The 25,608-nt window shown below is 45.6% G+C and overlaps 1 protein-coding gene across 1 annotated transcript in view; it reads right to left on the minus strand.

The window, feature by feature from the left end:
• Positions 1-25,608, minus strand: part of LOC122792731 (cingulin-like) — a 1,533,502-nt gene that overhangs the window by 1,028,889 nt on the left and 479,005 nt on the right. The window lies entirely within an intron of this gene.

Genomic DNA, 25,608 nt, shown 5'->3' on the forward strand with positions numbered 1-25,608 from the left:
CAGTGGTCAGGAAGTCCTTCTACGTGGCACACCTCATCATAAAAGGGTTCTCATCCAGGAAAAAAGAGGTCATTGTTCCCCTCTACTCGACACTCATTAGACCCATTATAGAGTACAACGCCCCTTTTGGAATGTACCTCAAGACATCTGCAGCAGCTGGAAATGCCACAGAAGTACCTCACAAAGAGGATTACTGGACTCAAGCAAATGCCCTACACTGACTGCCTCAAAAAACTCCAGCTTTACTCCGTAGCATATCGCCTACTCAGAGGTGATCTCTGCCTAACATATAAAGCTATGTCAAACCCAGAGCTGTTGGACATGCTACACCTAAAGAAATCCCAATCCCTCCGAGCTAAACGCTCTAGGGACCTAAACCTTGTCACCACAATAAACAGGACAAGCTGGAGGGATAGATTCCTATCCTAGAGACTTCCCATACTCTGGAACAGGCTACTCATCTATGTCAAGCAAAGTTCTTCATTAGCACTCCAAGAAAAATCTTGATGAGTGAATGGGAAATAGAAAATACACACCGGGGTTCACTTCTGTGTCTCTGCTCTACAGTGGCACAGGAAAATAACTTTCTTGGGTGGCATAAGCCAGGGAACCTTGTTGGCTAGGCTTACGTAGGTCCTTGTGCCGATAGCCTAGTACCTACCTATGAACCTATGCAGGTGCATTTGACTTGGGTTCCATTTGCCCTGAATGCACTTCCCTGCCAGGTGAGCCCCCCATGCATAGTCTGATGCGTCTGTTGTTAGGGTTTTGGCAGCAGGGGGTGGTGTGAAAGGTAGTCCCTTGTTTTGGTGGCAGGCCTCTGCCCACCAAAGGAACTCTAGGCGTAGGCAAGGTAGGATAGGAATCATTACTTCCAGGTCTTGAGAATGTTGACACCATAGGCTTTTTAGATACCACTGTAGTTTCCTCATATGCAGCCTTGTATATGGAATTAGAAGAATGCAGAAGGCCACGAACCCCAAGGCTTGCAGTATTTGTCTTGCAGATAGCAGGGTTTTTTGTGGCCACTTGTTTGAAGTAGTTTGTCAAATGAATTTGTTTCTCTGGCATGAGGTAAGCCATCTGGGAAGTTGTATTCAAGCTTGCTCCCAGGAATATAATTTGTTGACAGGGTACCAGGTGTAATTTCTTTTCGTTCATGGTGTACCCCAGAGAAGTTAGAACCCTTTGTACAAAGGCCAGATGATTCAAAAGTATGTCCTGGCTTTCTGCCTGAATTAAACAATTGTCCAGGTATGGGTATATTTGAATATTTCTTTGCCTGCAAAATGCAATAACTGGAGCTAGGCACTTTGTAAATACCTTGGGCGCAGTAGATAAGCCAAGAACAGTGCAGAAAACTGCATGTAGCCTGCTTTGAAGCATAGGTATCTTCTGCAAGATTCCCTGATTGGGATCTGCAGGTATGCTTCTTTTAAATCTAGTGTTGCCAACCAGGCATCTTTGCCTAGCATAGGAAGTAATTGCTGAAGAGTCAGCATCTTGAATTTTGGAATCTCCAAATAGGTGTTTAGAGTAGACAGGTCCAGGATAGGATGCCATGAGTTGTCTTTTCTGAGTACCAGGAAAAGTCTTGAGTAGAAACCTTGTCCCTTTTCCTCTTCTGGTACCAGTTGAATAACCCCCCATGCTTAAGAGAGAAAGTACTTGTTTTGGGGCCTCTGCCCACTGATTTGGGGGTAGGTCCAGCCACCCGCTTGGTGTTGGCAACATGTGGAAGTGAAATCTGTATCCCTGGGACACTATTTAAAACCCATTTGTCCTGGGTAATGAGTTCCCAATTCTTTGCATGAAGAGTAATCTTTCCCCCAAAGGGGCAGTCAGTTGATAAGTGCTTGGAAATTTTAAAAGGAAATCATTGAGACAGTTACCATATGGGGGAAGTCTTATTATTTCCAGATTTGGAAGTAAAGGCCCCCCCCACTGCTTAGTTCTGTGTGTCCCCTGGGACTGAAACCTGAGGTTTTTGCTGCATCTGGGTTTGGCTTGAGAAGACCTGGAAGGGGCTGGAAAGGACCAATTCTTAGAGGGCCAGTGCCTACTAAATCTAGGAGGCTGAACTTGTAAAAAATCTTTAACAGTCTGCATAGATTTAGCTTTATCTTCCATCTTTTTAAGAACTTCCTCAGCCTTGTTGCCAAACAGGCGGTCCTGATTTAAAGGAGCATCCAACAATTTAGCTTTAACATGAGCAGGCAAAGATTGCTCCTTGAGCCAAGCATACCTTCTGAGCACAGACCCAGTAACAGCAGGCCTGCAAGAGGCCTCTAATGAATCAAAACCACATTGCAAAGTATGTTTTCCACCTTGTTCAGCAGAATGCATTAAATCCTGTAATTCTTTATTTTCCACACAGTCAGGAATCAACATCATTTTCTGTTTAAGCAGTCCAATAACATGTCGCTGATACTTTAACATATGAAACTGGCAGATTAAAGACCTAATGGCCAAGGTTGCAGAAGTGTAAACCTTCTTAACCCATCTATCCAGCGCCCTGGAGTCTCTTATCAGAAGGGGTAAGATTTTTAGCAGTAGAAGCTTTAATGCCCTTGGGCCCCTGTGAAATAGTCTCTGGATCTGCAATAGGATTTTTAAAAAGGAACTTGTGGGACCTGCAGACCCTGTAGTATCGGTCAGGTTTTCTGGGAGCAGGAGACAGGGAATCAAGCTGAACTAGATTCCAAAAAAGCATCATCAACAATGTCCAGTACAGGAGGAATAGCTAAAGGCCTATGCTGTGGTAGGAGAAGGAAATCCCTAAGCCTCTTTTTTTGAATCAGAAAGAACCTGGCTTTCCCAGTGGAAATGCTCCCTTAGAGTATGAAAGGTTTCCCCAAAAGAAAAATCCTCAGGAGGGGAAGCAGAGGGAATGGAGTCCTCTGCATCAGAATCTTCATAAGTAGATAAAGGCAAATCCAGATCATCAGAAGAATCAGAAAAAAACAGCATCCTGATCAGAAGATTCATAATCAACTTCAGTCCTACGCCTCTTAGAAAGGGGGGGTGAGGTTGGCTACCCCTGATTAGAATTATTAGATCTTCAGCCATACTTATTTGTTTTTTAGGCATAGAGGCCTGAGCGTCGTCTTTTTGAGGCATAGATCGAGATTTAGGCCTAAGTAAAGAAGGAGGCGTCAGTTTAATATGAAAGTCCATTGGCCTGAATACACCCTCAGAAGCCGGTGCCTGCACAGTGGCTCCGAACCCATCCAAGGTAGAGACATCCGTGGGTTCCATAGTTGAAGCATCTCACGGCATACCGGACTCTGAATGGGTCTCAGTAGAGGCCTGCGAATCAGAAGTAGCGGGTATCAGGGGCTGCGAAAGCACCTCACTGAGTACCAGCGAACTGGCGACTGGCTTAGGAGAAGCGTCGTCGACAGTTTTGGACCTCAGCGGCCTGTCTCTGTCTTTATCTTTGCATTTTTTTGGCATCCCAGTAGTCGAATGGCTAACCGACATTTCTGGATAATTAAACCGAGAATCGAAATATTTAGAGGTGAAAATATGCCGTTGACGGATAGTGCGCTGATTAAATAAAGCACAAAACTGACAGGAAGGTACGTCGTGGTCAGGGCCTAGGCAAGGAATACAATACGAATGAAAATCTTTATTAGGTATTTGCTTTCCACAAGTAATGCAATTATTAACTTTTACTGACATTGGTAAGGAGCACGAAAAAGTTTCCCCAACGGGGTACTTAGCTTTAGTTGAAGACTTCGGTTCTGAAACTCTAAAACAAAAATTTCAGGAGTCGGCCGACCGGCACTTGCAAACTGCTTTTGCTTTGAGCACCACACGGCAAGAAAGACTGATGTAATGGCATTGGCTGCATGTTTTATACCCCTGATGACCTAATGTCATGGAAGAAGGGATAGCAACCAACGCAGGACCCAAGACTTTGTTAATCAGGCCGACTGAGGGCTACCTGCAAGCAGATAACCCAAATGTAATGACTGCAACAGTGAAACACTAAGAACATCCAAGATTTCAAAAATACTTCGTACAGACAACCCCAGCAGACCTTATCAAATGCCTTTTCAGCATCTGTACTTAAAATTACAAGCTCTCTCTTCCTTTCTGCTTCTTCTTCTATCATTATTTTACTTATATTATTGAAAGTTGGTCTCCCTTCAACAAACCACACTGGTCCAAGTCCATCAGCCACACAAGAAATGTTGCCACTCTGTGAGCAATTATCTCAATAAAAACCTAGAAGTCATGGTTTAATATTGATATTAGTCTATATCACCCTGAGTCTGCTGCATTTTTTTCCTTACGTTGCCATTATTATTCTCATTACTAACCCATTTCCAACTTCTTAGTACATCCCACTTCATTAAATAAATACTGGAAGTGGGATGTACTTTCAACAAAGCCATGCCTCCCATCTTCCCCACTTTGCTTGGGAATCCAGCCTCCCCTGTTTTTTTGCTAACTTGATGTTACTGGAACTACTAAGCTTTATGCTTCCTGCTTTTATAGCATCTATAAAACTCATGTCCTACATGAAAGTGTTCATTTGATTTATCCAGTCTCTTTGCCTCCTCTCTTCCTCATATAATCCCTTATAAAAATCTCTAAAAATATGTTTGAAATAAATCTGGTCTCTCTCTCCAGCCAACAATTTTTAGTATCCCTCATTTTTAAAATCTCCTTTTACTTTCTGGTGTCCAAGTTTCTGTGCCAACAACTTTTGTGATTTAAAGCCCTTTTCAAAGGATTCCAGTTTAACAGTAGTTGTCCTTCCTTCACAGATTCTCCTCAAGCGCTCTTTCACTCTCTGCTTACCATCTTCCAGCTCCTTACTTTCTGCTATACTCCTTTCATTTGTCTGCGACTTTTAGTGCTTTTACAGTTTGTAAGCCCTCTACATACAACTACTTTAACTCCAGGAATACCTCTCCTTAGTTTGAAATAGCAGCCTCAATTCTGTCTTCAATGGATATGAACCCTCTGCTATATTGCCTTTAACAACATTCAGTTTTCCTAAAACATTTTAACATTTCACAACCTCCCTTGTACATTTGTCATTCCTTAGCCAGTATAGTGGAACTTGCCAAAGTGTTTTTTATTACTATTTTGGACTGCTATCCTAATGTGAACTACAACTAGGGAATTATCTGGGCAAGTGTCAGCAGACTTAACTAAATAACTATGTTCTAATGAGATTACAGACTCTGTGCAGTCTTGCCTTGCTACTGCGCCTCTGCAAAAACAAAGTACATTCCCTTTCAGGAGTCCTAGTTTTTGCTGTTTTATGGCAATAAGATATGTATGCATGCTAAATTTGGGATATTCATTTACAGGGACTCCAAGCAGTTTGGGCGTTTTGCAGGAAGTGACAATGAAAATGCCTTTAAAGTTAGAAAAGGCCTTAAACTGAAAATAATCCTTTTATTTTATTTTTATTTATTTATTTTTTTTGAAGTGAAGTAGCAGTTAGGATTTGTCTCTCCAATGTTCAATAGAGGTACAACACTGCAATGTGGTGCATTGCAATTCAGTCATAACTGGTGTAGAGAAGATAAGGGTGGAGTTATCTCCATAATGAGTAAACCATGCCTGACCTGATGCTGACTGCAGTTTGTTGACACACCAAAGAGTAGAGGTTCAAGAAGTGAACCCAGGGGGATACCCATGGTTACAAGTAAATAGGTTGAGAAGGCACTTTTTTATCTGACACACAGAGTTCTATTGCCCAGATAGATGCTAAACCACTAACCGACACTGCCTGGGAGAGACAAAGATAAGCCAGTGTGTTTAGCAGCTTAGGATACAACACTGTCAAGGGCCTTCAACTGTTCTATTTATCTCAAGTGTTGACAGCTGTGACAAACAGAAAATGCACCAAGTATAAGGCTATACAGATGCCACAGTTCTCACTGTACTGAATCAGATTTGAGAAAGTCCTTTTTGGTAATTGCATACCCTGTGGCTACCCACAGAGATCCCATTTAAAATTATAAACTATTGCACTTGGAAGATGTATGTCCATTCTGGCACATGTACAGAATCCATGCAGTAGGATTAAGATGCTAGAGTGCCTTCTGGATCCATAACTCAAACAATGGGGTTCACAAACAAGGAAACAAAGGTTATAATGTCATATTATTAAACACTTACATAAAGAAGTTTAGCTACTATCCATGGTGGCAGCTAAAGCATCCCAGACATGGGTGAAAAACAGATGATACAAGGTAATCAGTACTGACAGCAATCTCAAAGACAAGCGTAAATTCTGGACATCTGGATACCTATAGCATTCTTACTTCAAAGAGCCCTCTGCAGTCAGCTAGAGTCTTGCACACATACCACGAAATAATGGGGGGAAAAAATCAGCCTGGGGTGGGAATGAACAAGCCTCTAGAAGAATTTGAGTCTTTAGGCAGAATGCAGAGAAGTTCAGCCCTCCTACTATCCTAAAAGACACAGTTCCGCTTGACTAAGGTGTGCCCTAACAAATCTGGGGTTAGGCCAGGCTCAAGAGGAGGATTGCCCCCTTGTTGTAAAAGGAAGTAGTCCACAAAAACAGAAACTAACAGGCCAAAAAAAGAGCCATAAAGTTGAGAGAGCGGATTACTGACGAACTGACAGAATAAGAAGTTATGTACCTACCATAACGTTCCATGTTAGTTGTCTTCTCTCGCCTTCTTTCTTGCTTGATGGGTTCGGAGCCGATCCCTCGGCTCCGACTCGGCACTTGCTAAGCTCGAGAGTCACTTTTACCAGCTCGAGGCAGCCCCATATCCCATGATGCAATGCGGTAAGTACCCAGATCTCGTTTGATGACAAAGGGCAATAGCACCAAGCAAAAAAACACTTCCCAAAGGAAGAAAGGAAACTTACAGAATGGAAGAAGGACCAGGTCTGAAGGTCTTCAGCATAATAATTTCTTATAACAAGGTCTGTCCAGGCCAGGGGGAAGGAGGGAGGGTCAAGAAAGAAGGCGAGAGAAGACAACTAACATGGAACGTTATGGTAGGTACATAACTTCTTAATGTTAACTTGTCAATCTCGCCTTCATTCTTGCTTGATGGGACCGCGTCCCTAGCACCTCTATCCTGGGTGGCTCAATGGAACAAACTCTTGAGGACTGTAGAGCCAAAGCTGGCTCTGTCCCTGGAGGCCAAGTCCAATTTGTAATGGGAAACAAAAGTGTGAGGAGTGGACCAAGTGGCCGCTGCACAAATAGTGTCTAAAGGAAGTCTAGCTTGAAAAGCTGTAGAAGTAGCTAAGCTCCTAGTTGAATGTGCTTTAGGTTTTGAGCACAGCTGTTTTCCCCTGAGCAGATAAATTTCAGAGATGACGAAGAAAGCCATCTGGACAAGGTCACTTTAGAAACAGGAAGGCCTTTTTATTATCCGCATAGGAAACAAAAAGTTGATCAGATTTTCTAAATTTTTGTTCTGTCCAAATAATATCTAAGTTGACGGTGGACATCAAGATAATGTAGCTTTTGTTCAGCTCTGTCTGAATAGTTTGGGAAAAATACAGGGAGATCAATGGATTGATTCAAATTGGTCTTTAAGCGACCTTAGGCAAAAGGTCGGATTAGTTCTCAAAGATACTCTGTCTTTATGAAAAATCAAATAGGGGGGTCGAACCGATAGAGCATGAAGTTCAGACACCCTCCTGGCCGATGTAATAGCCACTAGGAATAAAGTTTTCCAAGAAAGAAATTTCAGGGAACAAGAAACAGCTGGCTCGAAGGGGAAGAATCAAGGATGTCAGCACTAAATTTAGATCCCACTGAGGAGGAGGATTCCTGATTGGAGGCTTTAGTAGGAAAATTCCTTTCAAGAAGGCCCTGCAGAGCCTATGGGACATAATATTATGATCTGCTATCCCGACATGAAAATTGGAGATAGCAGCCAGTTGAACTCTGACTGTGGAAGAAGAGGAGCCTGCATGAAAAATCTCTGCTAAGAAGTCCAGGACTGCCTGAACAGGGGCAGTGAAAGGATCAATATTCTTGGCCTTAGCCCAATAAGAGAAACGTTTCCATTTGCTTGTATAAATCCTCCTGGCAGAGGATTTTAACGAAGCTACTATGATGTCTCTAACTGGGTTAGAGATCAAAGGAAGCCTGGCTAAGGAAGGAAGTGGAGCAACCATGCTGTGAGGTTGAGAGAAGGGATAGACCGGTGCAGCTGACGCGATTGGTGAATCAGAAGATCTGGCACTGGGTCCAGATGCCACGGCTGCACCAAAAGGTGATGATGTAGGAACGGGAACCAAACTTGTCGAGGCCAGTAAGGGGCAATGAGAATCAATTTGGCTCTCAAAACGGTAGCTTTCTGGATAACTTGAGGGATCAGAGGAAATGGAGGGAAGGCATAAAGAAGTCCCTGGGGCCAATCCTGGGTCAGAGCGTCTCTGGGGGGATGGCCTGGTAGAGGAAGAGACAGAAGAAGTCTGGACATTTGCTGTTTTGGGGAGTAGCAAAAAGATCGCAACATGGACGACCCCATTCCAGAAAAATCTCTTCCGCTATCGATTGCTTGAGAGACCACTCGTGAGGCATGAGAATAGCTCTGCTCAATCTGTCCACTACAATGTTGGTTTTCCCAGGGATATGCGTTGCTACCAGAAACCGATGAGAGGAGATCGCCCATTGCCATAGTCTGAGCGCTTCGACACAAGGGGTAGGACTTGGTTCCGCCCTGTTTGTTGATATACCAAACTACAGACATGTTGTCTGTGTGGACTGCAATTGTCCCTACGGGAAGAAAGTCGTTGAGGGCTTGCAACGTTAAAAGCACTGCTCTCATCTCCAGGACATTTATGTGCAGATGGTACTCGAACGGCTGCCACGTCCCATGAACCATCCTGCCCTGATAATGACCCCCACCCGATCAGGGAGGCATCCGTGGTGACAGTGGCTATCGGGGATGGGGTACAAAGTACCTGCCTTGGTGAACCTGAGGAGATGTGATCCACCAAGCAAGATGATCTTTGCAAGTCTGTGTCACCAGAATCTGGTGACGCATAGGAAGTTGTTGGTATGACCACTGTGTGAACAGCATCCACTGAAGAAGGCGCATGTAGAATCGAGCCAGGGGAAGAAGAGTAATGGCCGCAGCCATGAGGCCTAATACCTTTAGAACCATTCTGGCCTGTACTTTCTTGTTGGCCAGAATGATCCTGACATGACTCTGAATGTCTGAAACTCTTTGATCTGTAAGGGTAGCTGACATCTGAACAGTGTTTAAGTTTGCGCCTATGAAGGTAATAGACTGGCAGGGCGATAAGGATGACTTTTCGAAGTTGATCGAGATGCCCAAATGAGAACAAAGATTTATTGTGTAATCCCTGGCTTGTATAAGCTGATGCCTGGTGGTGGCTGACAGGAGCCAGTCGTCGAGATACGGAAACACCTGGAATCCTTGAAGTCTCAGGTGAGCCGTGACCACTGCCATGCATTTGGTGAACACTCTGGGGGCTGTAGTGAGACCAAAGGGCAGGGCTCTGAACTGGAAATGACTGGACCCCAGCCGAATGCGGAGAAATCTCCTGGAGCGTCTGTGAATTTTGATGTGATAGTACGCATCCTGAAGATCTATTGAGCACATCCTGTTGTCCTTCTGTAAGAAGGGCAGAATTGACTGAAGAGTGACCATTCGGAATCTTGTCTTCCTCACAGACTTGTTGAGTCTGCTGAGATCCAATATTGGTCTCAGTCTCCCGTCTTTTGGGGACCAAAAGAACCTTGAGTAGATTCCGGCTCTGAATGGTCTGTTGTAACTGGCTGAATGGCTCTTTTTGCAGTAGTCTTGAGACTTCTAACTCTGCAATTTCCCTTAGACCGGTGGTACATCTGGAAGGGAATTTGAGGGAAAGGACTTTCCTCGAAAGGAATTATGTAACCCTTGGATATGATCGACTGTACCCATCTGTCTTGAGTGAGGGAATGCCAGGCTTCTGGGTACAGTGATAATCTTCCCCCGACTGCCTCCAAGGAGGGACAGCCGGGCAACATCTCAGGGATGCTGAAAGGGCTTGTCAGAGAGAGGCTCTCTGTTTCCCTGGTTTTTTGGACCCCCTCTGCCTCTAGAGCGGCGTCTGTTGTTACCCCCTCTGCCTCTAGGGGTAAACTGACCACGTGAATCCGGCGTGACTCCTTGGGATTTGCGGAACCACATTTTTCCACCTTTCTGTCCTTTGGGGTAAGGTCTAGAAGGGGTGGAAAACGGACTCCTACAGCAGAAAGAGTCTTGCCGTCCTGCTCGCACCTGGTCAAAGTTTCCTTCACCTGAGGGCCAAACAAAGCTGACCCATCAAAGGGAGAATTTGTGAAGGACGCCTTGAAGGGATCTGCAAAGTCACACAGCCGCATCCAGGCTTGGCGTCTAAGAGCCACACCTGTACCTGGCTCTACTGCTCCATCAGCAGCATATGATATTAGCCGCATGGAGGAGTTTGCAATGGAATTAAGGGTTCCTAGCTGCGAAGCAATTTTTCTTGAGCTCCTGCAGCTGTAGGATCCTGTACTACTTCACCCAGCTCCTTAAGGATATCCCTCTGGAGTCTGGTGAAGTGACATAGGTAATTCAGCGAATGCATAGCAAAGGTCGCTGAGGAAAACATCCGCCACCGTACCTATCCATGGTCCTAGAGTGCTTATTAGAAGCATGGATCGGGACGGAAGGATCTGCAAGTTCCTTCTTGGTGGCAGCAGCCACCACCATGGCATCAGCGGGGACACCCTTAGTGAGGAATTGTTTGTCACACGGGGCAGTGATAAATTTTGAAGGCCTCCTAGGGACTGGCTCTACAGAGTCAGGAGCTGCCCACGCCTTTCGGGCAATAACCTGCATAAGGGGTCGAAGGCGGAGACACCCAGGAGGTGGAGGGCCGAGATCCAAACGCCTCTAGGTATACTGACTCATCCTCAGAGGGATTGTTGGTGGGCCAGTTTCCCCTCTGTTTAAGGTGTTCTAGGATGTCTGAGAAGGAGACATCCTCAGAGGGGGATCTAGGGGATCCCTCTGACTCATCAAAGTCAGTATCCGAAGTGACAGACTCGGGGAGTCTACATGTTTCCTCTTACAAGTCCTCTTCCTAGGAGGATCTCACGAAACATCAGGAGAATCCTCGGAAGAGGGGGAAATTCCCAATGGGGAAACCTGAGGCGGAGGATCCCTGGGTCCTGTAGCAAGAGAAGTGGCAGAGATGTCAACAGGCACTATAGAGGGAGGAGCTAAGGAACAGACTGCTGACTGATACCAGTGGCCAGCACACTCTTCATCACCTCGAATGCTCCCTCCCAGGCAGGTCCGAGAGAACCCGTTCGAAGAACTAGGAACTCCAGGGACCACCGACAGGAAGTCTCCGAGGCAGATGTCAGAGCCGAGCTCACCAAGGCCGAGGCTCCAAGGGGAAGAGCGGGTTCGGACAAGGGTCCGATGCCACTCACCCCCTCGGAGGAGACCATGGAAGCCCGACCACTGAATCCCTCTAAGGAAGGTCTCGAAGAGGAGATAAGAGTAGAGGCTGAAGGAACAGAAGGGGGTATCTGTCCTCCAGCCGTAGCAGTAACCATTCCCGAAGACTCCAACTCCAAGCTCTGGGGTAGAGTTGAAGGAGGAACTGTAACGGGTGTGGACCAACAGTCGTCTGTTGAGACGGACTATGTAACATTTGGGCCAGTGCCTGTGACTTAAGTAATCTGCTGACCACTCTCTCTAAGTCATGGTCTGAAAGTCTGGATGACCTTGAAGATCGGCTCCGATGGCTCCGTTCCGAAAGGAGAGGTGAAGCCGGAGCCGATAGTATCGGCTCCAAGGAAGGAGACCTCGACCTCTTCCTGGAATGAGCCATCGGAACCGATGAAACTATAGACCCTGTCGGAGCCGACAACTTATCGGAGCCGACAGGAAGCTCGATGCATCGGCTCCAGCCGGAGCCGATACAGCCACAAAGTAACGGTGTCGGAGCCGATCGGAGCCGACACGATGCCTGTGCCACATGGTGGTCGGAACCGATCGGAGCCGACACGAAGTGGTCGATGCAGAATCGGCACCGATAGCCATCGGTGCCGAAGGCTGTTAAGCCAGAATCGGCTCCAGCCGGAGCCGATCTCGACTCAGAACGAGTCGGAGCCGAGGCCAGGCTTTGACACAGAAGCCTGGGCCTTGGAAGATTTGACAGATTTGGATGGAGCCGACTTAGCGGAGAGCCCTCCGGCAAGAAGGCCCCTAAGTATCAGTTTGTTTCTTCTTTCCTGCAGGACTCTCTGGCTAAAGGAATGACATATAGCACAGGAGTCCTGCAGGTGAAGAGGCCCCAGGCAATACAGGCAAGAAGTGTGACCGTCTGTCAGAGACATCTTTTGACAGCACGAGTCACACTTCTTAAAGCCTGAGACCCTCTCTTTTGACATGGTGAAAGACAACACACACACACACCAGTCAAAGAGTTAAATTAAATTAAATATACCAAAAGGTATAAGTAGACAAACACACACACACCCTAACGGGGGGGGATGGGATGGGTAGAGTTTGACTAAAAAATAAAAAGAGACAGGTAAATTTCTGTCAGAAAATCTTTAAAATTAACTTAAAACTACAATTTAAGGGTTTTTAGCAAAAAAGGGGCTAAAATATCAAGTATTTTAAACACTTACCAGGAGCTGGTAAAAGGAGGACCTCCTAAGCGAAGCGGCAAACGAGATCTGGGTACTTACCGCCTTGCATCATGGGATATGGGGCTGCCTCGAGCTGGTAAAAGTGACTCTCGAGCTTAGCAAGTGCCGAGTCGGAGCCGAGGGATCGGCTCCGAACCCATCAAGCAAGAATGAAGGCGAGATTGACAACTTAACATTAAATTATGTATTGTTACTATTAACCAAGAAGCCCAGAATTTCCAGGTAAAAGATATTCAAAAAAATTAGGAGAAAAATTAGAGGAAAGAAAAATATTTGCACAAGTAAAACTGTCAATAGCTCCAAATGCAAATTTGTGTTCATTAATACTACACACATTCCTGAAAAATATTATATAGACTAAGAAACATTGGGCTGTTTGGAAATAGTAGCGACTGAGGAACTGTGAAAATATAAAGAACAAAACCTACAGACTTTTAAAAGGTATAAAGAAGAAACATAGGCATGGGAAAGACAGCGTGAGTGAGCTGATATGGTGCAATATTTATGTAAAGGAGAAAGCAAAACTAATCAATACAAAAGGCAGAAAAGTACAGTTTTGTACCTACCATAAATGTAGATGTCCGATAGGTATGCATCTGCAGTCATAACAAATGGGTTGTCCTGCCTCAGGCAGCCCTTCGGTCGGCCGGATTCCAAAGTCTGGGTCTGGCCTCGGCTGATATCGCACTTCACCCGACGTCATAGCTGCTGGGGTATAAAGGCATCAGCCGACGCCATTTTCCTCAGTGTTTCTTGCCCCAGATGCCAGGTGCCCTCTAGGAAGGCTAAATTTGGATAAATGCAAATAATTCCAAACAGTAGAAAGCAAAATATATATACATATATACATACAAACAAATACACCATAATAGATTCCCCCAGCTAGCTAAAAGAGGGGTAAGTACCCTAGGAATACCACAGAGGGGAAGGAGGGTGGGTAATCCTGACTGCAGATGCATACCTATCGGACATCTACATTTATGGTAGGTACAAAACTGTACTATGTCCTTCAAGGATGCATCTGCAGTCATAACAAATGGGTAGAATACCATAGCCAAACTGGGGGAGGAGGCACTAAGATAATGATGGTGTAATTAAGATCCCTTGTAGAACAGCAGTTGCAAAACCTGCTTGGGATCTGGAGTATAAAGGAAGATTATAATGCTTGGCAAATGTATGCACGGAGCTCCAAGTAGCAGCTTCTAAAATGTCTTTGGTAGCCACTCCTCGTAGGAAAGCTGTAGTGGTGGCTGTAGCTCTTGTGGAGTGAGGCCTGATATTTTCAGGAGTTGTCTTTCCATGAAATGAGTAGCAGAATCGAATGCAATTTCCTATCCATTTTGAGATTGTCTGTTTTGAAATTGCTTTTCCTTGCACTCCTGTTGCATATGCTACCAGAAGCTGGTCAGTTTTTCTGCTGGCCTTGGTTCTGTCCAGATAGTAGTGCAGTTGTCTGTGTACATCCAAGGTGTGTAGTAGTTTTTTCCCCCCTGTTCTGTGGGTTGGGAAGAATGTAGGTAAATGTATGGCTTGGTTCAAGGATACCCTGGATACCACCTTTGGCATAAAAGTAGGATTGGTTCTCAGAGACACTCTATCCGGATGGAAGATAAGGAAAGGCTGCACTGCCATTAATGCCTGTAACTCAGATACCCTTCTTGCTGAAGTGATTGCTAGCAGGAAGGCAGTTTTCCAAGATAAGAACTGTAAGTCTGCTGTTGCTGCTGGTTCAAAAGGGGGAAGTGTTAATTTTTCTAGCACAAAATTGAGATCCCATGCAGGCAAAGGTGGTTTCCTTGGAGGCTTTACATTTTTGATCCCTCTCAAAAATTGTCTGAGGAGAGGATGAGAGAAGACAGGAGGATCCATGTTGTACTCTGCTGAAATTGCTGATGCATGTATCTTAATGGAAGAATAGGACAGGCCATTGTGGACTTAATGGAAGAATAGGACAGGCCATTGTGGAACAGTTCTGCTAAGTATTCCAGGATGTGTGCTAGGTTTGCTAGTGTGACATTTTCTCCCTTTTCTGCACTCCAAATGAGGAACCTTTTCCATTTGGCTAAATACGTTTTCCTTGTGGAGGGTCTGCGAGCCTCCAGGATAATGTCCTTAACCCTCTGAGATAAATCAAGTTGGTTTTGTTTTATGCAATTTTCCAAGCAGTTAGCTGCAGTGTTTTTAAGTTTGGATGCAGGGTCTTGTAATTGTTCTGCGTTAGAAGTAAAGGACATAGAGGTAGATGCCATGAATGCGTCCGAGACATGCTTCTCAGTAGCGGGTACCAATGTTGCCTTGGCCAGTCTGGAGCTATCAGAATTACCTTTGGCTGTTCCTCTCTGATCTTCAGTAGAACTTTGTACATCAAAGGAAGAGGTGGAAAGGCATATACTGTCAGGTCCGTCCAGCTGAAAGAAAGGGAGTCCACCCTCCAGGCAAGTGGGTGGTATACTCTTGAGCAGAATTTCTTCAGTTGGTAGTTGTGTGGGGAGGCAAACAGGTCTATCTCTGGCATTCCCCATTTCTTTGTTATGGTTTTGAAAATATCTGGATGCAGCATCCATTCGTGAGCATCCGTGGTAGTCCTGCTTAAGCTGTCTGCTAGTGAATTCTCTTTTCCTGGTACAAATCTGGCCTGCAGTTGGATGTTGAGATTCAGGGCCAAGTTCCACAGGTCCATTGCCGTCCGGGATAGAGGGTATGAATGTGTGCCTCCCTGTTTGTTGATGTACCACATGACTGTGGTATTGTTCATCCTTATCAGCAGGTGTCCTTGCTGGATGAATGGTCTGAATGCCTCGAATGCATGTTTCACTGCCAGCATCTCCTTTAGATTTATGTGTAGATTCAGCTGGTCTTGTGACCATAGGCCTTGGATACACTTGTCTTCCATGTGTGCCCCCCAGCCTAGGTCCGAGGCGTCCGTGGTGATGGTCTGCCTTGGATGTGGTTTGTGGAAAGGCAATCCTCTGTTTATCTGACAGGCCTGAGCCCACCACAAGAATTCTTTTTTCAGACATGGAATGATTAGTATCTGGGCTTCTAGACTGTGTCTGTGTTGAGACCATACATTCCTTAGGTACTATTGTAACTTTCTCATATGCAGCCTGGCATGTGGGATCAATATTATGCAAGATGCCATGTAACCCAGGGCCTGCAGGACTTTCCTTGCAGTAAGCTGAGTTTGTCTTGTTAATGCCATGAAATAGAGTGGTAGTTGCTTTTGTTTTTCCTCTGTGAGAAAATCCATCTGAGTTATTGTGTCCAGTTCTGCACCCAAAAAATGTTATCCTTTGGGATTGCACTAGTCTCGATTTTTGTATGTTGACTGTGTATCCCAAGGCTTGCAGCAGTTGCATGACATTGGCCAAATCCTTTATTAATTTTGTCTTGTTGTCCGCTTGTATTAGGCAGTCGTCCAGGTATGGGTAGATTTGAATTCCCTGAAGCCTGCAATGAGCAATTACTGATGCCAGGCATTTCGTGAATACTCTGGGCGCAGTAGATAAGCCAAGGGCAATGCTGAGAATTGATAATGCTCTGATCCTGCAAGAAATCTGAGGTGTCTTCTGCAATCTGGTCATATAGGGACGTGCAGGTATGCCTCCTTGAGATCTAGAGTCACCAGCCAAGACTCCTTGCCCAACATGGGAAGAAGTTGCTGTAGGGTCAGCATTTTGGAACAATGAGGTATGTGTTCAGTGCGGACAAATCGAGAATAGGCCTCCAATGATTTTCTTTTCTTGGTACAAGGAATAGTCTGGAGTAAAATCCTTGGCCTTGTTCCATAGATGGTACCTTTTCTATTGCTCTCATCCTTAGTAAACTGATGATTTGTTTTAGAGCCTCTGATTTCTGGCTTGGTGGAAGGTTTGGCATTCCTCTCTTTTTTGGTAGAGTGTGGAAGTGAAACCTGTAGCCCTTGTCTATTGTTTGTAAAGTCCATTTGTCTCCTGTAATACAATGCCAATTTCTTGAGAATAAGGCTAGCTTTCCGCCCAAGGGTGCTTCCAGTTGTTCCCTGGTAGGCAGAATCAGAGCCAAGTCATTGTGTCTGTCCTGTAGAAGTGGTTGCAGTCGCAGCTGTGGCGGCACTTCTTTGGTTGGCAGGTTGCCACTGACGACCCCTGTAGGCACCCCTAGATTGACCTCTGCCTCTTGGGCATCTTTCTGCCTCTCTGTGCTCTGGAGGTGTCTGGAAAGGACCAATTCTTTGAAGGCCAATTTCTGCTAAACCTCGGTGGTTGGACCTGCAAAAAATCCTTGACTGTTTGGACAGATTTTGCTTTTTCTTCCACTTTCTTTAGAACCTCCTGTGCAGGGGAGCCAAACAAACTTTGTTTCTCCATAGGGGCATCCAGGAGTTTAGACTTAACATGGTCTGGTAAGGATTGTTCTTTTAACCAGGCATGCCTTCGAATCACTGCTCCAGTCATAGCTGATCTAAATGAAGCCTCCAGTGCATCATAGCCACATTTTAAGAAATGATTACTGACCTGCTGAGAATTGTGTACCAAATCCTGAAGGGACTTACGGTCTAAAGGTTCAGGAGAGGCCAGCTTTTTATTCAGCTGATCTAACAAAAATTCCTGGTACTGTATCATGTGAAATTGACAGTTTAAAGCCCTGGCAGAAAGAGTAGAAGATGTATAAACCTTTTTACCCCATCTCTCTAATGCTCTAGATTCTCTTTCAGATGGTAGTGGGTTTTTGGCAGAGGCAGCTGCAACACCTTTAGGGCCCTGAGAAATGGTTTCTGGGTCTGCAGCATGAGCCTTATACAAGTGGTAATGAGAATCCGGGACCATGTAGTATCTGTCAGGCTTTGCAGGGGCCGGGGGAAGAGAATCAGGGGCAGTACTGGCATCATTGTATGCATCATCAACAACTGATAGTACAGGTGGGATGGCTAAAGGCCTATGCTGTGGTAAGTGTAAAAAAGTCCTTAGCCTTTTCCTAGAATCAGAAAAATCCTGACCCTGCCATTGGAAGTGTTCCCTCATTGAGTGTAGGGTTTCCCCAAAAGAAAATTCTTCTGGAGGTGAGGCAGAAGGAATGGAGTCTTCTGCATCAGAATCCTCATAAGGTGAGTACGGGCCTTCCTGATGGTCCAATACATCTGAACCATCCGAGGAGTAGTCAGAGGACAGAGGTTCAGGGGGTTCAGTCCTAGGCCTCTTTTCAGGAGGGGTTGTGAGGCCCTGTCTGGGTGAGGATGGGTTCCCCTGATCAGAGAAATAAGGTCCTCAGCAAGGCTGAGAATCTGGGAACTTGAGGTAGGCCTGTGAGAGGGAGCTTTTGAAGGTAAGGCCTTGGAAAGTTTGGCTGCTTTAGCCCTGGAAAAGGCCTTGATAGACATAGAAGCAGGGGTCTAGCTGCCCCACGTGCAGGAGTAGAGATGTCCAACGGAATAGTGTCAGACAACTCTTGTGTGCCTGCTACTTCAGCAGGAATTTCTGTAGCTGACTCAGCCATGGCCTGTGTGGCCTCGGTTATCGGAGGCATGCTTTCGGCGAAGGAGAACCGAGGTCTCGGTTTCAGCGAAACCGAGACACTCATGGTAGGCCTAACCGTGGTTTCAGCCGAAACCGCGGGCCGCTGGTGTCGGTCCTTTCTTGCGTTTTTTAGCTAAATGTGTAGTCGGAGTCTCCGACGGCATTTTATATGCAAAAGTGGAGCCAAAAAACTCTTCTGCAAACTCCGACCGACGTCTAAGAGTCCGTCGGTTGAAGGAAGCACAGGCTAAACAAGATGATACGTCGTGGTCTGGGCCTAAGCAAGGAAGGCAGTAAGAGTGGAAATCCTTATGAGGTATTTGTTTCCCACAAGTTAAACAATTATTTACTTTGTCTGACATCGGCTGAGGCAAGAAAGAGTCCCCAACGGGGTACTTAGCTTTTTAGAAGTCTTCAGTATGCTGAAATCTCTGGATCTGACCGACCTGCACTTGCGAACAGCTTCTGCTTCGGGCACCGCGCGGCAAGAAAGACTGAGGAAAATGGCGTCGGCTGATGCCTTTATACCCCAGCAGCTATGACGTCGGGTGAAGTGCGACATCAGCCGAGGCCAGACCCAGACTTTGGAATCCGGCCGACCGAAGGGCTGCCTGAGGCAGGACAACCCATTTGTTATGACTGCAGATGTATCCTTGAAGGACATCCAAACATACTTGGACATCCAAACATACTTGGAGAGAAATACTGGCAAAGGCATCTGGATAGGGAGAATTTTACAATACAAAAACTAAGAAAACAAAGGGGGAAAGTAAAAAAGAGAATTAGTAATGGAACAGTTAACAAAATAAAAATTTAAGTTATGGGTTACCTGTGAAATGAAGAATTTAGTCTAGGACATCCAACTCTGGTAACGTCACAGCATGATGGAACATTCAGTCTCCAAATTAAGAAGAAACAGGTGGAACTGGAAGCATCTAATCAGCTGCCACATAAAGATACTCTGGAACCTTCAGTGAAAAGCCAGTACAGTTCAGCTCAAGTTGCAAAACAATAGAAAGAGCAGGAAATGGTAATACTGGTGCAGTCAATGTTGTGGTGTGGTAGGTCAGTGAGTTCCTGTATCAAACAGCAACGGATGAGCAGGATGCAGCTGAAGAAAGTATTTCACAGGAAGATGTTATGGAACTTTCTGCAGAATGCCTGCAGGAAACTAAGAATAACGAATGTGCCCTCAGTTTAGAAGAAAAAAGATCAAAGGGAAGAGTTGCTTGACTTACTACAGATGGACAGACATACCAAGGTCAATGAAACAAATATAACAGAAAAACGATAAGACCCAAAATGTTAAAAGTCTGACAAAACAAATGAACATGGTAAGCAAGACTAACAGAAATGTATGTGATATAACAGAAGTAAATAGGATACATTACTGTGCAGCTTAATTAATAATAGATAAAGTCTTACCACAAAAATACAGGGCGATTACGGAAGGGAGAGAAGAAATCAAATTCCATCATGGAAGTATCTAATAGAAAAAAACTATAAAGCAGTTAAGACAAGAAGTGTCACTGTTAAGAGTATAGAAGAGGAAACAGATTAACAAAAATTTGAAAGACAGAAATGATCAAAGCAACGTGCAGTACTAGAACAGACCAGGATATATTGCACACTATTGCAAGTGATAAACTAAAGATATCAGCACAGGCAGAAAAACGCAGAAGATATGCAGATGTACAAAAGGAAAGGTACAAAAATAAGCAATTCATTGATGACCCAAAAGCATTTTATATAAAAAATTGGGAAACAAAGCAAAGGGAACAGAAAAATCACCAACAAAAAAGATACAGACACGTTTTGAAGAAATATCTATGAAGATCATGTGGAACATAAAGATGCTGAATGGCTAGAAGTGGCAAAAGAAACCGTTCAAATTCAAATGTACAGGATATGAAATGGTTAATCATACCTCTCAACTCTACAGATTTTCGCAGAATGCCCAGTCATGCCTCATATTTTTGGCCCGTTTTTCAAAAAACTGTATCTTTCTGGGAAATTAGTGGCAAATCATTAACGACTGAAGTTAGAAAATAATGACAGACATTTGAGTTTCAGATTTCATACCCATCAGAAAATTCACGTGAATACACAACCTTTTATTCTTTCAACTTTCTAAGTTTCTAAGAGCAATATTTAAAAACTGTCCCTATTTTTCGGCCTTTGTCTTTTTTTTTATGTCTTTGTCCAGATTTCTTGCTCTAAGAGGTTGAGAGGTATATGTTTGAAGTAACGGCCAGAGAAATTGAAACAAAATTAAAAAAGTTCCTAAAAGGAAATCCCAGGCCCAGATGCCATACCCAATTTAAAGTATTATTTTTACTCAGAGATCCTGCCATGAGTAAGAACTACTTATATGTGCACCCCGAACAGAAACTAACCTAGCTAACTGGTTCACTCCTCCTCAAGAGTGAACCTGCAAGCTATTTTAAAAACTATAGACCAATAAAAAGAAGTTATGTACCTACCATAACGTTCCATGTTAGTTGTCCTCATCTCGCCTTCTTTCTTGCTGGTTGGGATCAGAGATGATCCTCGCCTCCAACTTGGCCAACTTCTATAGCTCGAGAGCTGTTTACTGGCTCGAGGCTACCCCTTATCTCATGATACTTAGCGATAGCTACCCAGATCTCATTTGAAATAGCTAACCCCAGACATAGCCAGAGAATAAACCTGTCTAAAAAAAAAAAAAAAAAAAAAGGTTGAATATGCCCGTCATACTCCCTAAGTCAGTAGAGCAAACAAACCAGAGAACACTCAGCCACTGGAAACCAGAACTCCTCTCGGTCCAATAAGACGGGTAAGATTATGTTAAGTTGTCTATCTCGCCTTCGTTCTTGCTGGTTGGGACAGTGTCCCTAGCACCTACTATCCTGGGCGGCTCATTGGAACAGACTCTTCAGAACAGTGGAACCAAAGTCAGCTCTGCTCCTGGAGATCATATCTAGCTTGTAATGAGAAATAAAGGTATGAGAATTTTCCCACGTAGCAGCTGCACAGATTGAATCCATGGGCAATCTAGACTGGAAGGCTACAGAGGTGGCCAAGGCCCTAGTAGAATGACCTTTCGGTTTAATAGGTAACTATTCCTTAACTGATAAATGAAGGTAATAGTGTGAGACAATCACCTGGATATGGTCACCTTGGAAACTGGGAGACCTTGTTTGCGTACAGCATAGGAAAGGAATAGTTGGTCTGATTTCCTCATTTCCTTAGTCCTGTGGAGGTAAAAACGCAACTGTCTATGAACGTCCAATTGGTGTAATTTGTACTCTGCCTTGTTGGTGTAGTCAGGAAAAAAATACAGGAAGGTCAATAGATTGGTTTAAATTATTTTCTGAGCAGACGTTCGGAAGAAATGAAGGATTAGTCCTCAGAGCAACCCTGTCCTTATGAAAAATCAAGTATGGAGGAAGAACACATAGTGCTTGAAGATCAGAGACGCATCTGGCTGAAGTAATAGCTACCAGAAAGTGTGTCTTCCTGGATAGAAATTTAATGGAGCAGGGCGCTGCTGGTTCAAAGGGGGGCAGAGTTAAGGAAGTTAGTACCAAATTAAGGTCCCAGGAGGAGGGGGAACTCTCATTGGGGGCCTAAGGAGAGTAGTCCCTCTCAAAAAAAGCTTTACAGAGCTTATGAGACAATGTTTGAAATTGACAATCCAACATGAAAGTTAGAAATGGCCGCTAATTGAACTCTGATTGTAGCAGAAGCGGATCCGGAATGAAAAAGTTGTGCTAGGAATTCTAGAATTTCGTGGACTGGGGCTGAAAATGAATCCAAGTTCCTAGCCTCTGCCCAGCAAGAAAAACACTTCCATTTACCAGCATAGGTTTTTCTGGTTGTGGAGTTGTGAGAGGAGACAATCTCATGTACGGCCAGGGAAATGCTGGTAAGCCTGGCTACGGTTGGAAGTGGAGCAACCAAGCTGTGAGCTGGAGTGTTTGGAGGGACTGATGCAACCCCGCCTGATTGATGAATCAGTAGGTCCGGAATAGGATCCAGAGTCCAGGGCTGATCGAGAAGGTAATGGTGCAGAAACGGTCGAGGCCAGTAGGGGGCAATGAGGATCATTTTGCAACCCAACGATATTGCTTTCTGTATGAGATTTGGAATCAGGGGAAATGGACGAAGGGCATAAAGAAGTCCTTGAGGCCAATCATGGACTAGAGCGTCTCTGGGTGAGTGACCTGGAAGCGGAAGAAAGGAGTAGTAGTTACTGCATTTGCTTTTGAAGGGGGTGGCCAAAAGATCACAGCAAGGCTGACCCCATTTGTGGAAGATAAGACCTGCAACTTCCTGATCCAGAGACCACTCGTGAGGCGTGAGAATAGCTCTGCTGAGCCTGTCCGCTATTACGTTGGACCTCCCAGGGATGTGCGTCTCAATCAGAAAAAGTTGGGAGGAAATCGCCCACTGCCACAGTCTGAGTGCTTCTCGACACAGGGGGTAGGACCTGGTTCCGCCCTGCTTGTTGATGTACCACACCACTGACATATTGTCTGTTTGAATTGCAATTGTCCCGGAAGGAAGAGCTTGCAACGCTAGCAGTACGGCCCTCATTTCTATGATGTTTATGTGCAGATGGTACTCGTGCAGTTGCCAAGTGCCTTCGATTGTTCTGCACAGATAATGCCCCCCCACCCCCCCAGCCTATCAGGGAGGCGTCTGTGGTCACTGTGGCTACCGGAGGGGGCTGAATGAAGGGTCTGCCCTGAGTCACTAGTGGGGAGACCATCCACCATGAAAGGTGCCTTTTGCATGCATCTGTAATCATGATCTTGTGAGACATGGGCAACTCTTGGAAAGACCACTGTGTGAACAGAAGCCACTGAAGGTACCTCATATGAAAGCAGCCCAGCGGGATTAGAAGAATGGCTGCTGCCATGGAACCCAGTGTTTGAAGGACGAACCTGACTTGGATTCTTTTGCTCTGCATTAGAATTTGTACTTGCTGACGAATTGTAGACACCCTTTCCAGCAGTAGCTTTGCGGACATGTTTCTTGTGTCTAAGTCTGCTCCTATGTAGGTGGCAGATTGACAGGGCAACAAGGCAGATTTTTTGAAGTTTATTGTAATGCCTAGCTGGGAGCAGATTGTGTAGTCCCTGGCGTGTAGAAGTCGAAGCCTGGTAGTAGCAGTGAGGAGCCAGTCGTCTAGATATGGCAACACCTGGAATCTTCGACGTCTCAGGTGAGCCGTGACCACTGCCATACATTTGGTGAACACCCTGGGGGCTGTGGTGAGACCAAAGGGCAGAGCTCTGAACTGGTAATGACTGGCTCCCAGCTGGAAGCGAAGAAATCTCCTGGAGCGCCTGTCCATCTTGATGTGGTAGTACGCATCTTGATGTGGTAGTACGCGTCCTGAAGATCTATCGAGCACAACCAATTGTCCTGACTCAGAAAGGGTAGAATGGACTGTAGCATGACCACCCGAAACTTTGTTCTTTGTATACACCTGTTTAGTCTGCTGAGATCCAGAATCTGTCTCCAGTCCCCTGTCTTTTTTGGTATCAAAAAGAACCTTGAGCAAGTTCGGATCCGTGCTGGTCTGCTGGGACTTCCTGGATGACTCTCTTTTTCTGACAGTTTTGAAACTTCTGTTACTGCTTGGTCCTTATAATTGGGTGGAACATCTGGAAGGGATTTCCTTGACGGTAAGGGGGGTTGACAGAAGGGAATTTTGTAACCTCCGGATATAATGGACCGTACTCATCTGTCTTGTGTTAAATTTTGCCAGGCTATTGGGTACAGTGAAAGTCTTCCCCTGACTGCCTCCAGAGGTGAGCAGCCGGGCAACCCTTCAGGGATGCTGAAAGGGCTTATCAGAGAACGAATCTCTGTTGCCCTGGTTCTGCAGACCCCCTCTGCCACGAGCGCAGCGTCTGTTATGTTTTCCGCCTCTGCCCCTGGAGGAAAAATCACTACATGTGTCAGGCAAGGCTCCCTGGAATTTTCGGAACCACATCTTGCCACTCTTCTGACCTTTGGGGTAAGGTCTAGAGGGAGTGGAAAAATGGACTCCCAAGGCAGAGAGAGTCTTGCCTTCTTGCTCACACCTAGTCAAAGTGTCTTTCACCTGCAGTCCAAAAAGAAAGGAACCATCAAAGGGGGTGTTGGTGAAGGACGCTCGAAAGGGTTCCGCAAAGTTACACAGCCGCATCCATGCATGCCTAAGGGCCACACCCGCACCTGCGGCTCTACTCGCACCATCGGCTGCATAGGAAATGAGCCTCATGGAGGAGTTAACTACTGAATTAAGCGTCGCCAGCTGGGAAGCTACTTTTGCTTGAGCTCCCTCAGCTGATGGATCTTGAAGGGCATCTCCGAGCTCTTTAAGGAGATCTCTCTGAATCCGGGTAAAATGACATGAGTAGTTCAGTGACCTCATAGAAAAGGTCGCTGAAGCAAACATTCACTTCCCGTATCTGTCCATCGTCCTAGACTCCTTGTTAGGATGATGGACAGACAAAGAGGTCTCCGCTAACTCTTTTTTAGTGGCTGCTGCTACCACCATGGCATCAACAGGAACACCTCTGGTAAGAAATTGCTTGTCCTGGGGTGCTGTGATGAATTTACCTGGTCTCCTCGGAGTTGGCTCCACTGTATCCGGAGTCGACCATGCCTTTTGAGCCACCACTGCCATAAGTGGATCGAAAGGCGGCGAAACCCAGGAGGTGGAAGGTCGAGAACCGAAGGCATCCAGAAATACAGACTCATCCTCAGTAGGGGTTAGGGGATTCCAGTTCCCCCTCTGCTTAAGCATTTCTAGGATGTCCGAAAAGGAAACCTCTTCAGAGGGGGATCTCGGGGACCCTTCCGCTTCACCTAAGTCTGTATCAGAAGTGACAGACTCAGGGGAGTCAATGTGCTTCCTCTTGCACTTCTTCTTATGAGGGGGCTCCTCTGAATGATCAGGGGAGGCCTCGGAAGAAGAGAAAACACCCAATGGGGTGTCCTAAAGCATTGGTTCCCTATGCTTGGGGCCTGGATGAGCAGAGGGTGGCACAGGCACTACAGGGGATGGAGCCGGTGGGGCTGAAAGTGGAGCGGACTCGGTGGCCAGCACACTCCTCATGACATGGAAGGCGTCCCTACCATGATGCAGAGAAGGCCCCAGTTCCGAGGGAATAGGAACCTTTTTCCACACCGTGGGAGATGGCTCCAAGGCCGATGTAGGAGCTGAGCTCACCTGCCCGTAGCTCCAAGAGGGAGAACGGGGTCGGACAAGGGTCCGATGCCACTCGCCCCCTCGAAGCCGATGAGGGAGCCCCAGCGCCCAGATCCCTCGACGGACGGCACCACCAAGGGGATTGGAGCAGACGTCAGAACCGAAGGAGATAGAGTTATCGGAGCGTTTCCACTACTCGGACCCCAACGAACTCCGGCTCCGAACTCAGTGGAGTCAGAGTAGGAACATTGAGA

Source organism: Protopterus annectens, chromosome 2.part0 (genome assembly GCF_019279795.1).
Source record: "Protopterus annectens isolate FY-2018-M chromosome 2.part0, PAN1.0, whole genome shotgun sequence".
Classification (NCBI taxonomy): domain Eukaryota; kingdom Metazoa; phylum Chordata; order Ceratodontiformes; family Protopteridae; genus Protopterus; species Protopterus annectens.